The sequence below is a fragment of the Elephantulus edwardii genome, unplaced genomic scaffold (assembly GCF_000299155.1).
Source record: "Elephantulus edwardii isolate Elephantulus edwardi_28Jun2011 unplaced genomic scaffold, EleEdw1.0 scaffold00006, whole genome shotgun sequence".
Taxonomy (NCBI): Eukaryota; Metazoa; Chordata; class Mammalia; order Macroscelidea; family Macroscelididae; genus Elephantulus; species Elephantulus edwardii.
The window spans coordinates 3,884,222-3,899,296 of NW_006399756.1; positions in this window are offsets into that span (position 1 = coordinate 3,884,222).

The following is a 15,075-nucleotide window of genomic DNA, read 5'->3' on the forward strand; positions in this document are numbered from 1 at the left end:
CCTGCCACTTCACCATACAACAGACACACCTATCACCTCACTGTACCACAGGCACACCTATCACCTCACAGTACCACAGACACACCTGCCACTTCACCGTACAATAGACACACCTATCACCTCACCATACCCCAGAAACACCTGTCACCCCACCGCACAACAGACACACCTATCACCTCACTGTACCACAGACACACCTATCACCTCACTCTACCACAGACACACCTATCACCTCACTGTACCACAGACACACCTGCCACTTCACCATACAACAGACATACCTGACACCTCACTGCACCTCTGACACACCTGTCACCTCACTGCACCCCAGACACACCCTCAGAATCTTCATTCCTGTGGACAGGGGAGTAAACGAGATCCCAGGTGCCTGTGTTCCCTAGACTTGCAGTAAGAGGCCTCGGATTCTCCCGTCTCCACCATCCCTGTGTGGCCATCTGCTCTCCAGAGAACCACAATCTTCCGCTTTCTGCTAAAGAAAAAGCTGAGTGTTCCCGCAGATCCCAGGGGCTTGCTTCTGACTATTCCCATGGAGCCCTGAGGCCAGTCACTGTGATTCCCACTGAGCCCAGGGGCGCCTCACTGAGCCTCCCTACCAGCCCGAGGGCCTGTTGCCGAGCATTCACACCTGCCACTAAGCAACCCAGCCAGCCCAGGGGCCTGTCACTCAGTGTTCATACCATCCCAGGGGCCTGTCATTGGGCGTCCCAGCTGAGTCCAGGGGCCAATCACTGAGCATTCCCACAAGCCCAGGGGCCCTATCACTGAGTGTTCACACCAAGTCCAGGAGCCTGTCACTGAGCATTCACACTGAGCCTGGGGTCTGTCACTGAGTGTTCACACCAGACCAGGGCCCTGTCACTGAGTGTTCACACTGAGCCCAAGGACTTGCTACTGGCTATTCACACTAACCCAAGGTCCTGTCACGGAGTGTTCCCACCAGCCCAGGGGCCTGTCACTGCGTGTTCACACCAAGCCAAGGTCCTGTCACGGAGTGTTCCCACCAGCCCAGCCCTGGGTGGGCCTGTGGGGAGGATGCTCATCAGACTCACAGGGACCACATGTCAAAATGCACAGTGTTCTGTGGAGTTTTCAGAAGGACATGCTGGGACGTCCTTCTAAGGTATCTTTGGAGATTTGAACTACCAGCCCTTTGGTTAGTAACCAAAAGCTTACTCATGGGAGCCACCAGGGGCGCTGTGGCAGAGACCTGCAGTGAGCAGTTTGTGGGTCTGCTCTGCATCCTGCCCTCACCTGTTCCTTTGGAGTGGCTTCTAGCACATGGCCCCACTCACAGATTGTGGGGCTAATGCCTCCTTTCAGCGTCCTCTTTGGCTAATACATTGCAACAGAGAAATTAATGTTTCTGGATAACTGAGGTTCCCAGAGAATCACAGGAACTTAATCAATACAGTTCTATGTATGAGAAACTTTGTACAATACACTTTATATGTGTCTCCGTAAAAAGCAATATCATTAAGCCAGCCTGATATCATTTAACTTCCATCAATGGCACAACCATCATTTTGGGCATCAATCACGGCACTGAGCTGGGGTCTGTGGGTACTCTAAAGTGTGAAGGCCATTTGTTCCCATAGAAAATGGTTCCATTAGCTCTGTTCCCTAATTCCTCTGGCTGCATTTATTGTGAAGTTCTCTGAGGCTCAATCCACAACACCCACAGCTTCTTGCTGCTTCTGTGAAGTCTGATGGCACTTGGTTTGCCACTCTGTATTCACCATCACACTGGGGACTAAGGTGTACCTGACCAAACTGACGTGTTCAGTCACCTCGTGTGCCCACAAAAACTGGACAGTGTGTAAGCAGTGGAGGCCTTTGAATTATGCAGAGGGTGAAGAATATTCAACACACCATGGACTTCTGGAAGAACAAGTGAATTTATCTTAGAAGAAATGTAACAGAAAGTTCCATATTAGCAAGGTTGGTAAGACTCTGTCTCATGTCTTTGGATATGTTGTCAAGAAGTGAACCTCTTTCTACCCTCTGGCCCTCACGTGGGTCCACCATTACCTGGGTGGGAGTGGGTTGAAGGTAAACAGGGAATCTCTGCTGCTACTAATCTAAGTTATTCATGTATTCATAAAACAAAAGTAATTTGCAAAGGCACTATTTTTCCTTGAAGCAAATGAATATGCAACAATCCATTAATGTGCTGAGTTAAACACAGCAAATGCAAATCACTTTAATGATCATATTTACAGAATAAGTTACCTTTATTTTGAAATAACTATAATGTGTTTCAGCTTTCCAGATTAAATCAGGGGAGCATGAGGCTCAGACCAGATTTGCCAGTGGGGGAGGGGAAAGAAGAGGAGGGGGAGGGAGAAAAAGGTGCAACAATGAACGGGGGGAAAATGGATCTGGGAAAATTCGTGCTAACTTGTTTGTGCTCCTGACTTGTTGAAACTTCTCGATCGCTGGGCCAAGAAGACTGTCACACAGTGTCGCTTGAGGACACAGGAGCTCTGCACGAAGGTGCTGTCTGGATGCATGCAGCAAAGGAGACCAGACGCCTCTCAGGAGGGCACTCCTCACAGACCCAGGTGGCAGAGCAGAGCCCTGCCCACAGGGCTACAGACAGTGGCTGCATCTTCGGAGGTAGATCGCCAGGGTCCCTTAGTGAGGTGGTGTCCAATCGTTAAGTATGTCGGATGGATCCTGGCTGAAAGCAAAGAGTACCAGAGGAATGTCTATCTGTGCTTCTTTTACTATGCCAAGACGTTTGACTGTGTGGATCACAACAAATAGTGACTGACTTTGAGAAGAATGGGAATCCCTGAATACCTGATTGTGCTCATCTGAAATCTATACTTGGACCAGGAGGCAGTCATCAGAACAGAGCAAGGAAACACTGCTTGGTTCAAAATTAGGAAAAGAGTGCATCAGGGATGTGTCCTGTTTCCATATTTTTTCAATCTATGTGTGGAACAGATCATCTGAGAGGCCTAACTTTATGAGGAGTGTTGCATCAGGATTGGAGGAAGACTCATCAACCACCTGCATTATGCAGATGATAACAACCTTACTTCCTGAAGCTGAGGAGAGCATGAAGCATTTGCTGCAAAAGGTCAAGGACTGCAGTCTTTAATACGGATTGAATCTCAACATCAAGGGGGGAAAATTCTCACCCCGGGCCAATTGGCAGCACCATGATAGATGAAGAAGAGATTGAGATTAACAATTTCAGCTTGCTCGAATTCGCAGCCAACATCCTTGGCACTAACAGTCAGGAAATCAAGACAAATTGCACTGGGGAAGTCAGCTGTCAAGGACCTCTGCAGAGTGCCGAGGAGCAATGACATCCATCTAGAAACTAAGGTGCACCTGATTCAGGCCATGGTCTTCACAATTACGTGCTATACATCAGAGAACTGGACAATGACTGAGGATGACAGAAGAATTGATGCCTTTGAGTTGTGGTCCTAAAGAAGAGTCCATGAATATATCATGGACTGCCAAGACAACGAATAGTTCTGTTTTGCAGAGGGTAAACCAAGTTTCTCCTTGGAGGCAAGGATTTTGAAGCTTCATCTCACATAGTTGGGCCACATGGCCAAGATGGACCAGTCCTTCGAGAGGGACATCAAGCTAGGAAGGGTGGAGGGACAGACAGTGCAGGAGAGGAAGATCCCGGGTGAAATGGACTGACACGATAACTGAGGTGATGGGATTAAGGGTCTTGGAATCAGCGAGACTGGCTCGGGAGAGGGCCAGCTCAGAGCTTTTGTACACAGAGTTGCTGAGTGGCCGGTGATTCGACGGCATGTAACAAGAACAGCTCCACAAATAAGTCCTGGGAAAGTGCTCCTCAGAGGCAAGGAGAATGACGCTTTGTCTCTCATAGTCCAGGCACGTTGTTAAGAGGTGCTTCCCATCATGCTTGGAAAGAGGAAAGTCAGAGAGAGAAGATCCTTAACTGGACGAGTTGACGTGGTGACCGTAACAGCGGGCTCGAGGATGTCGGAGGTGATGCGGATGGTACAGAATAGGGCAGGGTTCAGGCTGGTTGTTGACAGGGCTCATAGCCATCTCGATAGTGCCTAACAACAACAACAACAACACATACTGACGCTACTTTACGCAGAGAAGAGCAGAGCAGGCTGGCCCAGTCTCTCACCTGCACGTCCTCTCAGAAGTGGACCATTCGTATCATCAGCATTTCATTCATATCACACAGATCCACTCCCCTATAGACAAATACACCCAGTCGGCCACACTTGCACACTTACATAAACATGTACCTCCTGGTACAATGACTTCACTTACTCGCATTCTCACGCATTCACTCACACATGCCCGTATCCACACACACACTCACATACACTCATGCACCCACGCACTCACAGGATGAGGGAATAAAGGAGAAGCGATCGTATCCTTAAGCAAATCCTCTCCCATACTCTCACCTCCCAAGCACTGAGTTTTTCTGCTTGTTATCCCCTCAGTTGAAACTGAGCCAGAATTCTCAGTCTGTACCGGAGTAACAGGCCAGATTCTAAAGGCCATGAAGCAGGGAGGGGTCCTCACAGCTGGCTGGGTCACCTCCTCCTCTGAGCTCCTCTGTCAAGAGGCCCCCTGTTGATAAACAGGAAACTTCTGCCTGGAGACAATGGAATTGGTGTAATATCCAAGCAGTACCACCCACAGTGTCATATGGGGCTAAAAAGACTGGTGAGATGGTGGCCATGAAGGCACTTAGGACATTAGTCAGTGCTTACATGACAGAGAAGGAGCCCCAGGGAAACTGGTTAAAGCACTCAGCTGCTAACCAAACAGCGGGTGGTTCAAACCCAGCAACTGCTCCCCAAAAAGAGCTGAGGTAGTCTGCTGCTGTAAATATTACAGCTTTGGAAACGTCCAGAAAGTCCTACGCTGTTCTCTGGGGTCAATTCTCGTTGGAATCGACTGGACAGCAAAGGACTTTTGTTGTTGTTGTTTTCTCTTCGGGAATTGTCTGAGACAATAATTTACCAATGTGTGCTTCACGTGAACTTGCATATGTCTTTCAAAAAATCCACAATTCATTTCCAAGATTTTGCATGGAGCTGCTGAGTCAATTCGAATTTGACTCTTTATCCTTTCAAGACCAGACTATATTTTGCTTTGAAATTTTGCTGAAATTGTGACTTTTCAGCAATGAGATTTTTATTGCATGACTGAAGTATTACGATTCTTTCCAACAGGGTTAGGAACAGCAGGACTCAACACAGTAGAAGGTGAAATATTATGAAACACGTTGGTCTATATCCTGTATGAGAAGATAAAAGACAGTCAAGCACTGGCCATGAGAAATGAGGCACAGGGCATGCTTGGTGCTGGAAGGAGCACACAGCCGCTGCCTCCTGGTGCCAGCTTGGTGGCGTTCCGCTGTCTTGTGCTCAGAGAAGTCATCTTAAATGAAATATTAAAGATTAATAAACATAATAATCATAATAAATGACACACTAATTTAATTAAAAATAGATGGCGAGCCCTGCTGATGGGTGTTATTATAATGCTGTAGGATGGATTTGTTGGGTGCGAACGTGCACTTTTGAGTCCAAGCCCTCTCCATACACATTTCATCCTTATTGGGCCTCATTAAAATTTTAAAAATAGCTATTTTAATTGTCAAACATTTGACAGACTGCTATAAAAACTTGACACTTAAGTTTCAATTTTACAATCTGCATTTTAATGATTCCTGTTATGGGTTGAATTGTGTCCCCCTCTCCTACCCCTCAAAAAAGTATGTGCCATAAATCCTAACCTCACTGCCTGTGGTTAGAATCCCATTTGGGAAAGGGGTGTCTCTGTTATGCTAATGAGACAGGATTAATGTAGGGTGTATTTTGAGTCACTCTCTTTTGAAATAGAAAAGAGATTGTACAAGGAGTAGAGAGAGAGAGACATGGGAGGGACAGACGCGGAGACACAGGGAGCTCTCCAAGGAGCCAGGAAGGAGAAGCTTCAGAGAAAGGACCTTCCTCCAGATGCCCCAGAGAGAGGCTTGCCGACCCAGGCGGGGTTCTGACCCCCAGCCTCCTAAGCATTGGGAAAAGAAATACCACCCCTTCCTTGCATCTGCCTCCACATGACTAGAGGGCTAAGGCAACTCTTACTGCAACATGTTTTAGTATCCACGATTCAGGGTTTTTAAAAAAATTAAAATGTTATTTTCCAACAGATTTTCGAGAACAGAGTTGAGCTTGCTGCAGGGCTGCAGGAAAATGTTTAAATCTTTACAAATAAATATGAAAACGAGCACTTTTCCTCTGCAGATGACAGTTTTGTTGATTTCAAAGCCTTCAGGGTACCAGGAGAGGAAGGGAAGAGACCCGCGGGAGCTCAGACTAGAGAACGTTAGCAGCAGCTTCGCAAGACAAGTTCCCATTTCCCCCTTCTGCAGTGTAGCACAAGGTGACAGATGTGAGTCACAATACCCACCGCCACTAATCCATCAGGAAAAGGGACACAAAAGTGGACTCCTGCTCTCCGCAAGGGACGCCTGACGTCATCCCCCACTGTACTGAGCGGCCACCTCCCTGGCACTGAGTGGAAAATTCCGTGAGTCCGGGATCTCTGGTGTCCAGCCATGGCAAGTTCAAGTTCCCTAAGACCACTGATGTGTTTGAATTATGGCATTTAAAAAAAAAATGAGTGTACCATGAACTGACAGAAAAATGAAAAATAATCTGTCTTGGTAGAAGTACAGACAAAATATTCCTTAGATGGTGAGACTGTGCCTCGCCTACTTCGGACACTGTCAGGTGAGACGAGCCAGCACATCCCAGAGAAGGACACCCCGGCTGGTAAACCAGAAGGTCGGTGAGAAAGGAAGACCCTCAATGGGAAGGGTTAACACAGCGGCTGCAGCGATGGGCTAACACACAGCAGTGCTGGTCAAGGCAACACATGGTCAGGCAGGGTCTGCTCTTGTTATTTCAAGGATGAAGTCGGGTCTCTGTGACCCAGAACCCGCCAACCATACCTGACGACATGATGTCACCTGAGAGTGACCTGGCAAGCAGGCTGCCACCACGCGAGACATTATCAGGACGCGTGTTGTCACGCTGTGCTCACCCTGCAGGTACTTTAACTGGTTTGTTGTGACCTGTCGTCAAGCTGGCTCTCACTCTTTGTGACCCTGTGCACGTAACCCTGATCTCACGGCCGAGGACGCTGCAGCATGTGACAAGATTTCCCACCCATTGTTTGTGGGGTAGCTACGTGTTGTAATCGACGTGATGAAGTGGAAAACACAGACTGTGTGTCTTAAGACCTTCTTCTCCCAGCACTGTATCGGAAAATACCGCGCTGGGAGGCACACGGTCCTCCCTGGGTTCCGCTTTCACTGGCTCGCTTGCTCAGGAGACGCAGTCAGCGTGGAATCACTCTGCCAACTGAGAGGAGGCGCTTCTCCTCTGCGTCTTCCTTCTCACTCTTTACTGTTCTGGAAACTCTTCTGAAGCTTGTCCACCTGCTAGCAGCGCTGCTGGTATTTGAAATACTTGTGGCATGACTTGCAGTATCATAGCAACACAGAAGTCATTACAATATCACAAACAGAGATGGGGAGTGGAACGCGCCTCCTGTATGTGTTAATTATGAAAGTTTATCTTTCACATTGTAATGTTTGCCCAACATCACATTCTGCCTCATTGCTCCTGATTGTTCATAAAGTACGTAATACAAACACCACAGAAGCAGTTTCCCATTCTTCTCCCTCCTTCTCCAGATAAACTAATTTCCCTGGACTTGGGAAAACTGTCCAGTGGTTTTCAGACTCCACAACATGCTCATGGATCTAAAGACGTTCATGTTATAGTGTCAATTTTGCTAAACAACACAGTTTAATAACATTAAACTTCCTGAAAATGTTTGCTGTTGTTGTTTATTTCTGGGGAAAGATGGCAGTCTCCTCCTGTGTGATTAACTGCCTCTGAAAACCCACTGGAGGGTCAGCCAGGGGTTGATTCCCATACTCAATGGTACACAACAATAACATTCACACAAAGGGAACTCTGTGAGGTGTTAGACTGTTGTCCTAAGGCTGCACCTCTCTGCTGGTTCAAATCCACTAACAGATCAGGGGAGAAATGCGGGCACTGGCCTCCTGTGAGAGTCACAGCTTCCCGAGACCCCCAGAGAGGTCAGCTCAGAGCTGGCTCTGACTCCTTGGCAAGAAGTGTGACCAGATCTGCTTTGTAGGAAAACAGCAAAGCTCAGGACTCAACTGCAACATTTCTGTCTGGGTCAAACTTTAAATTAAAACTTGTTGGCCATGTGAAGCTATGAGACTATGATCAACCAGGAGAGAGATGACGGCTAACCAGAGGAGAAATCAGTGTGTGTAGTAAGAGTGAGAAAGTCAGTGCTGTTAGCAGACGAAGGTTTCTGAAGCATTGGTGTGAATACCCACCACTCAGCTCTCTGTGTGGCATGCTCAGGTGGCTTGCCCATTACTGTGACGCCGGTTACTCTATCACTGTCATTTCCAATGTCAGCAGGTTCACCAATGGTAAACAGAATTAAAGTGGAGGGTACCTTTGTAAAACAAAAGTCCAAAATCTTATCAATAGTGTTTTTGTAACGTTCCTCACTATAATACGGACTGAGCCATTTCCAATGTCAACTGAGTCCAATTTTTAAAGAATTCACTCAATAGTATTTATGTTGTTGCTACTGTTATGTGCTGTGGAGTCACTTGTGACTCATAGCGACCCTATATGTACAACAGCTCTGAACCCTGCCCTATCCTAAACCAACCTTATTGTCTCTGACACACCAACCCTCACTACCCCAGTGATTAAGTCAATCCATCTCATCTAGGGTCTTCTTCTCTTGCACTGTCCCTCCACCTTCCCAAACATGATGTCCCTCTCCAAGGACTGGTCCCTCTTTGCAACATGCTGAAAGTATGTCAGATGGAGCTTCAGAATTCTTGCCTCCAAGAACCAGCCTGGTTTGACACTTTCCATTACACACCTTATTTGTTCTCCTAGCAGTCCATGGTATATTCAATAATCTTCTCCAGCAATCACAGCTCAAAGGCATTGATTCTTCTTTTGTCATCCTGAGTCATTGTCCAGCTCTCTGATACATAGTAAGTAATTGTGAAGACCATGGCCTGGATCAGGCACACCTTAGTCTCTAGACTGACATCTATTTTCTCCTCTTTGGCTCTGGTTGTTGGTGCATATATTTGAATGATAGTTATATTCACTGGACTTCCTTGAGGATATTATCCTGTCACTCACATCATTGTATTTCAAGATGGATCTAGAAATGACTTTTTTTTTTTTGCTATAAATGGTATTTCTAGAAGATGATACTTTTAAAAAGATCAGAACTTTCAAGACATGTAAAAAAAGGGCCCAGTATATAACACAGAGAGAAAAGATTAAAAGAAACAAGCAAAAATAATCATCCCCATAGAGTTTAAACCAACGAGTAGCCTTTTGGGACTAGTGCACAGCTTGGGACCCTCTGGGGCTGTTATATTTTGCCCACAGACTGCTCATCGATCATCCCATTCTCTTCATTGACCTTCTGCTCCCCCAAGCATGATGTCCTTTTCCAGGGTTCACGCCTCCGATTAACATGCCCAAAGCAAAAGAGATCAACTCTCACCCCTTTGTTTCTTTATAAGCATCCCTTCTGAACTTCAGCAAGGCCAGTTTGTCCATCTTTCGACTGTCCACACTATATTTTTACACTGTAATTCAAAGACGTCAAGTCTTTGGTCTTCCTTATTCAGTATCCAAGTTCCATGTGCATACGAGGCAAATGAAAATACCATGGCTTGAGTCACTGCATCTCAGTGCTCAAAGTGACAGGGTACATTAATCAGGTCAGATGTGTGAATCATGTTACTCAAACCACTAAACTTACACATTTTTTTCTCCTTATTCATTCCATTATTTGCTGAGAAACTGTGCCTTAAACTTTGCTCTTATTATGAATTTGGCTGTCTGAATTTTATGTGAAATATTGGGGCTAATATTTCATATGGACAATTTTAACCTCATTCTTTCTTGCTAGGGGAGTGAGCTTTCTCTAATTTTTAAATTCCCTCTCGATTTCCAGCAGAGTTTTTAAACTCTCTTTCATCTGTTATTAACATATCCAGATGAGTCATTTTAAGTTAATATCTGTATGGCGTCGCTCCCCATCCTTTCCCGTGCAAATTTTCTGGACTCCTATGCATAGAGGATATATCTCTTGTAAATGGCATATTATTATTCATTTTTTATGTTCTTTTAATCCATGTCTTCAGTGAATATTAAATACAGTGATGATTTTAAATCACTTGTTATATTTGAAATTAAATAGGACATATTACTTGTGTCGTATTTGACCTTTTTTCTTTTTTTCCCTTCTTTCTGTTGCAATATTTTTGTTTTTCCATTTCTTTTATTCTTGTAGTCTATGTCTGCTGCTAACCAAAAAAATATGTGGTTCAAACCCACTAGCTGCTCCTTGGGATAAAGATTTGGCAGCCTGTTTCTGCAAAGATGGACACCCTCAGAACCTGACAGAAGAGCTGAGCTCTGTCCTCTAGGGACACCTTGAGTTGGAGTTGGCTGCCTGGTTTGACTTTTACTGCTAATTCCCTCCTCACCTTTTTATAGAAAGCCGGTGGACGGGGCCTGTTGTCTGGCTGTTACCCATTCTCGGTACCCAAACCCGTGTCCCCTCCTCAGTCTCCACTGAAGGGCCTGGGAGTGTGGTGGAGACTCCCCACTGTCTCCATGATGCCTCTCAGCATGTCTGTTAACTTTCCTCTGAGTTTTAACTGTGCACGTGGCCACGCAGTGAGGGACCGCATTGCCCAGCTTCATTTGCACCGAGGGGTGTAGCGTGACTGTGTGGGCCCCTCAGAAGTGAGCAGAGACAATGTGGGCAGCCTCCCAATCACACCGTAAGGAAATCTCAGTGTCCACATGTTCTCACTTTTTCCAAGGATCCGGGGTAAGTGGTGGGCACAGAGCTCCTGGCCTGGGCTCAGTCAGAAGCGGGCCTGCAGGCTGGGCCAGGGTGACAAGACAGAGTGGCCAAGGCCAGGCGCCCGCCAGAGCAGTGCTGGCTGCCTTCTGTGGGACAGCCAACCAACCCCTCTGCTCTCTTCCATAAAAAGCCTTGTCCTCTCTCCTCCGAGCAGCCTTCTTGTGATGGCCAGACCTCCTAGTTAAGTCCAATAGTGAACAGAGAATGACAATGACCGCCTCCCCCTTTCCTCCAATCATACAAGAGAGTGTCTCAGTGCTGGGGATTGTACCTCCAGAGGCTGTTGGGAAATGCCTGGAGGTGTTTCGTGTGGCCTCACTTGGGGGGCGTGGCTACCACTGGAGTCTCATGGGTGTCTATGCTAACGCGTGTGCTATTGTGCACCAGTGAATGGGTGGACTGTCTTCAAAGAAGGGTGGTGCTGTGAAACTACATGTCACAGAACAGGGCCACCTAGTCCCCTTTGTCCCAGCTCTTGTTGTTAGGTCCCATCGAGTCACCTACAGCTCCCAAAGCCTCAAACAACAGGCCTGGCCCTGACCGCGTCGGGCACACCTCCCCACCCCCAAGCCCATTGTTTCAGTCCCTGTGTCCATGGTGGGGGTGGGGGGCTCCTCTCTTTTGCTGACTCTTTGCCTTTCCCGCGTGGTGTCATTAGTGCCAGGTGTTACAGACAAGAAGCTCTGCAGTGGAAATGGCCCCCTCGTGCCTACTTCTGGAGGGGTAGGTGGTGTCGGGGTGCTGACCAATGAGGGGTGAGCCTAGCGGTACTCACTGTCCCCGGCAGCCTTCTTGGAACCTCTTATCTCCAAGTCTACAAAGCTCATTGTAGCAGCTGGCAGAGGAGGGGGTGCGTGAGGAATGCTCCCCTCCACCCTGTGTCGTCGCCCTTGAGCCTCAGCCACAAGTTCGTTCCCACCTTTCAGGCCTGAACCCCCTCGGCTTCTTGTTTGCCTCCTCTCCTCTTTCCTTTTAATTGGCTAAAATCTAGTAAACTTGTCACATCCTTTATTCATTCTAATTAGTTGTCGGTAGAGCCTCTTGGGTTTTCTACGCATGCACTCCCATCATCTGCAGATAATGACAGTGCTTTTCCCTCTCCTGTTTGTATATCTCCTCAGCCGCCTTATTTTATAGTGTGAGTTCCACTGTTGGACGGAAAATATGATGGTGCCACGTCTCTCCAGGCCCTTGTTCCTGCCATTGCTTCCTCTTCCACTTCTGGCTTCCTCTCTGCGTCTCCTGGCTCCCCTCCCTCCTTCCCCACCTCCTTCTGTCTTCCTCCTGCTTCCGTCTCCCCCCCTCCTTCCCTGCTCCTCCAGCCCTTCCTACTGCCTGCTCTCCCTCTGCTCTCCCTGCCCAGCTTCCCTCCTTCATCCGCCATTCCTCCCCTTCTCTCAGCCTCCTCTCCTTCCTTCCCCTTCCTTTCTCCCTCTTTCCCTTCCTGGCTTCTCCTCGCCTCCCCCTCTCCTCCCGCTATCCTGCCTTCTTTCTCTCCTCGCTTCCTTCCCTCCTTCCCTAGTTCTCTGCTGCCCTCCTTCCTCCCGCCTTTCCTTCCTCTCTCCTTCTCTCATTGTGTCACTCCCTCTCCTTCCTCCCTGAGTCCTCCCCGCCCTCCCCATGCGCTCCAGGTGGCGCTGCTCCCTGTGCCCAGAGCATCCTGCAGGGCTTGCCTTCTCGTCCTCATCTTGTCGTACCGGGATCATTTGTGTTTGTGTACTGAGCACAACAGGGACCAAGACTTATTTCATTATCCTGTCAAATCAATGCCGATATGAATATGTATGGTTTTCAAAGAATATATCAAGGAAGAGGCTTCAACTTCTATTTGTTTAGCTAGTGGGTATTAGTACATTCATTTTTAGCTCAAGGGCAGACAGCTAGCTACATTCAGCCAGCTACATCACATCCCTTTTTTTCGTAAGATAAGGCTAGTCCATGGGAATCGACTTGGAGATGGGACAGGGGAGGGTGGAAGTGGGAAACCAGTGCGAGAAGGTGAGCAGTGTGGGATCCCTCAGAGAGCAGCAGGTCACGTCACTGCATCAAGGACCGGGTCTGCTGAGCCAGGGACACTGGGGGTACAGGCAGACCAGGAACCAGTCCACAAACACATGGCTTTGGGTCTGCACCTGAAAACTAAGAAGCCAGCCAGTAAATCGAAACGTAAAAGCCAATTCACACTGTAACGTGCTCACCACCCCTTCCTTCAAAAGTGTTCTTCCTTCGTAAGCTCTCTATCTTAAATGCTGATAATTACATCATGAAATTGAAGGAAAGTCCTTTCCTAGAATAAACACATTCAGACCAATTAGAGAGAACGCTGGTGATGTGGGTGCATTGCTCACCCTGACCCCTGTGGCTGTTCAAAACAAGCAGACCACAGGAGAAAGATACAACAACCTCTCTCCCCTCACGCAGTTCACAGCCCCAGAAACCCAATGAAAGGGAAGCTGTCGGCCAGTTCCAATTCAACATTAAGGAGTTTTTGTTTGGTGGTCAGTTCAGTGCAGACCTGGGAGGAGCTCAGAGTGTCTTTTGCTTGAGGAGCTGGAGCAGAGAACGTTAACTGACAATTTTCATCACTTTTTTGTACAAGATGGGGCAATACTGGCAACCGAGGCTCACAGAATCCCAGCCGCTCACGCCAGTGGTGCAGGACGTCTCTGCTGGTGTAAGAGGGCATGATGGTTGTTGATCATCTTAGAGCCTCTCCAAGATGCCCACCTCATGTGAGCATGGTCATGGCTAACACCCCCCCTGGACTCGATGGTGAGGTCAGAGTCTCATCTTCCACGAACCACCCCTCTGTGTCCACGTGATCAAAATAGGAGCCAACCCCTTCGAATGTATTTTAAACACTGCTAATGTATTTCCACATGTCGTCAACTGACAGCTCCGCCATTCCCTGCTCGCCACCAGGGAAATTTACATGGATTTGAATTCTCTGGGCCGAGCCCAGCTCCCCACGCTGACAGCCCATCTAACGCAGTGATAAGTTAATCTGCATGCTGTTTGATAGATTTCCGTCTTTTACCCAAAACAGTGTTTGTTAAATGATTCTAGAGCAGAACCAGCTTTGTCTGGACCTCACTGCTGCTCGGGCGTGCTCAGGTCCACGTGGGCTGCCCTGCCTCGCCTCCCCTCACCCTGCCTTGTCTTTTGCACCTTAGCTTTCCTCCCTTTCCTCTTTTTAAATTCCTTTTATTGAGGTAAATCTGTAGGTAATAAAACACTTGGCATTTCAACCATCTTAATATGACCAGTTCAGTGACACAAATCATATCCTTCATGTCATTCAGCTACAACCCTCATCGGTTCCCAGGTTGTTCCACTGCCTCCATCAGTGTCCCCTAAGAGTGGTGTCCCCCTTGCCCCTCTCTTCCATGCAAGTTCAAACTGAAGCTAAAGAAAATGAAAACAAATCCATTAGAACCAAAACTTTACCTTGAGTCTATCACACCTGAATTTAAAAACCATCTCAAGAGCAAGTTTGAAGCTTTAAACACCAATGAATGAACACCAAATGCACTGTGAGAAATTATCACTCATAAAGAATGCAAAAATGTAATTTCAAAGACAGAGGAAGAAGAAGAGACCAAGATGGATGTGAAAAGAGACTCTGAATATTGCACTAGAATGCCGAGAATGCAAAGCAAAGGGAAGAAATTAGGAAGTTAAAGAGCTGAAAAGAAAATTTCAAAGGACAGCTCATGAAGACAAAGCAAAGTATTATAATGAAATGTACAAAGGGCTGGAATCAGAAAATCCAAAGGGACGAACAAACTCTGCATTTCTCAAGCTGAAGGAACTGAAGAGTAAATTCAAGTCTCAAGTTGCAATACTTAACAATGCTATGAAAAAGAGAGTCTGGCTACATATATTTAAAAAAGTATGCTATGGGCAGATTATATTTGTTCCCATTCCAAAGAAAGGTGACCCAACTGAATGTGGAAACTACAGAACAGTGTCATTGATTTCACATGCAAGCAAGATTCTACTGAAGATCATCCAAAAACGATTAGAACAGCACATCAGCAGAGAACT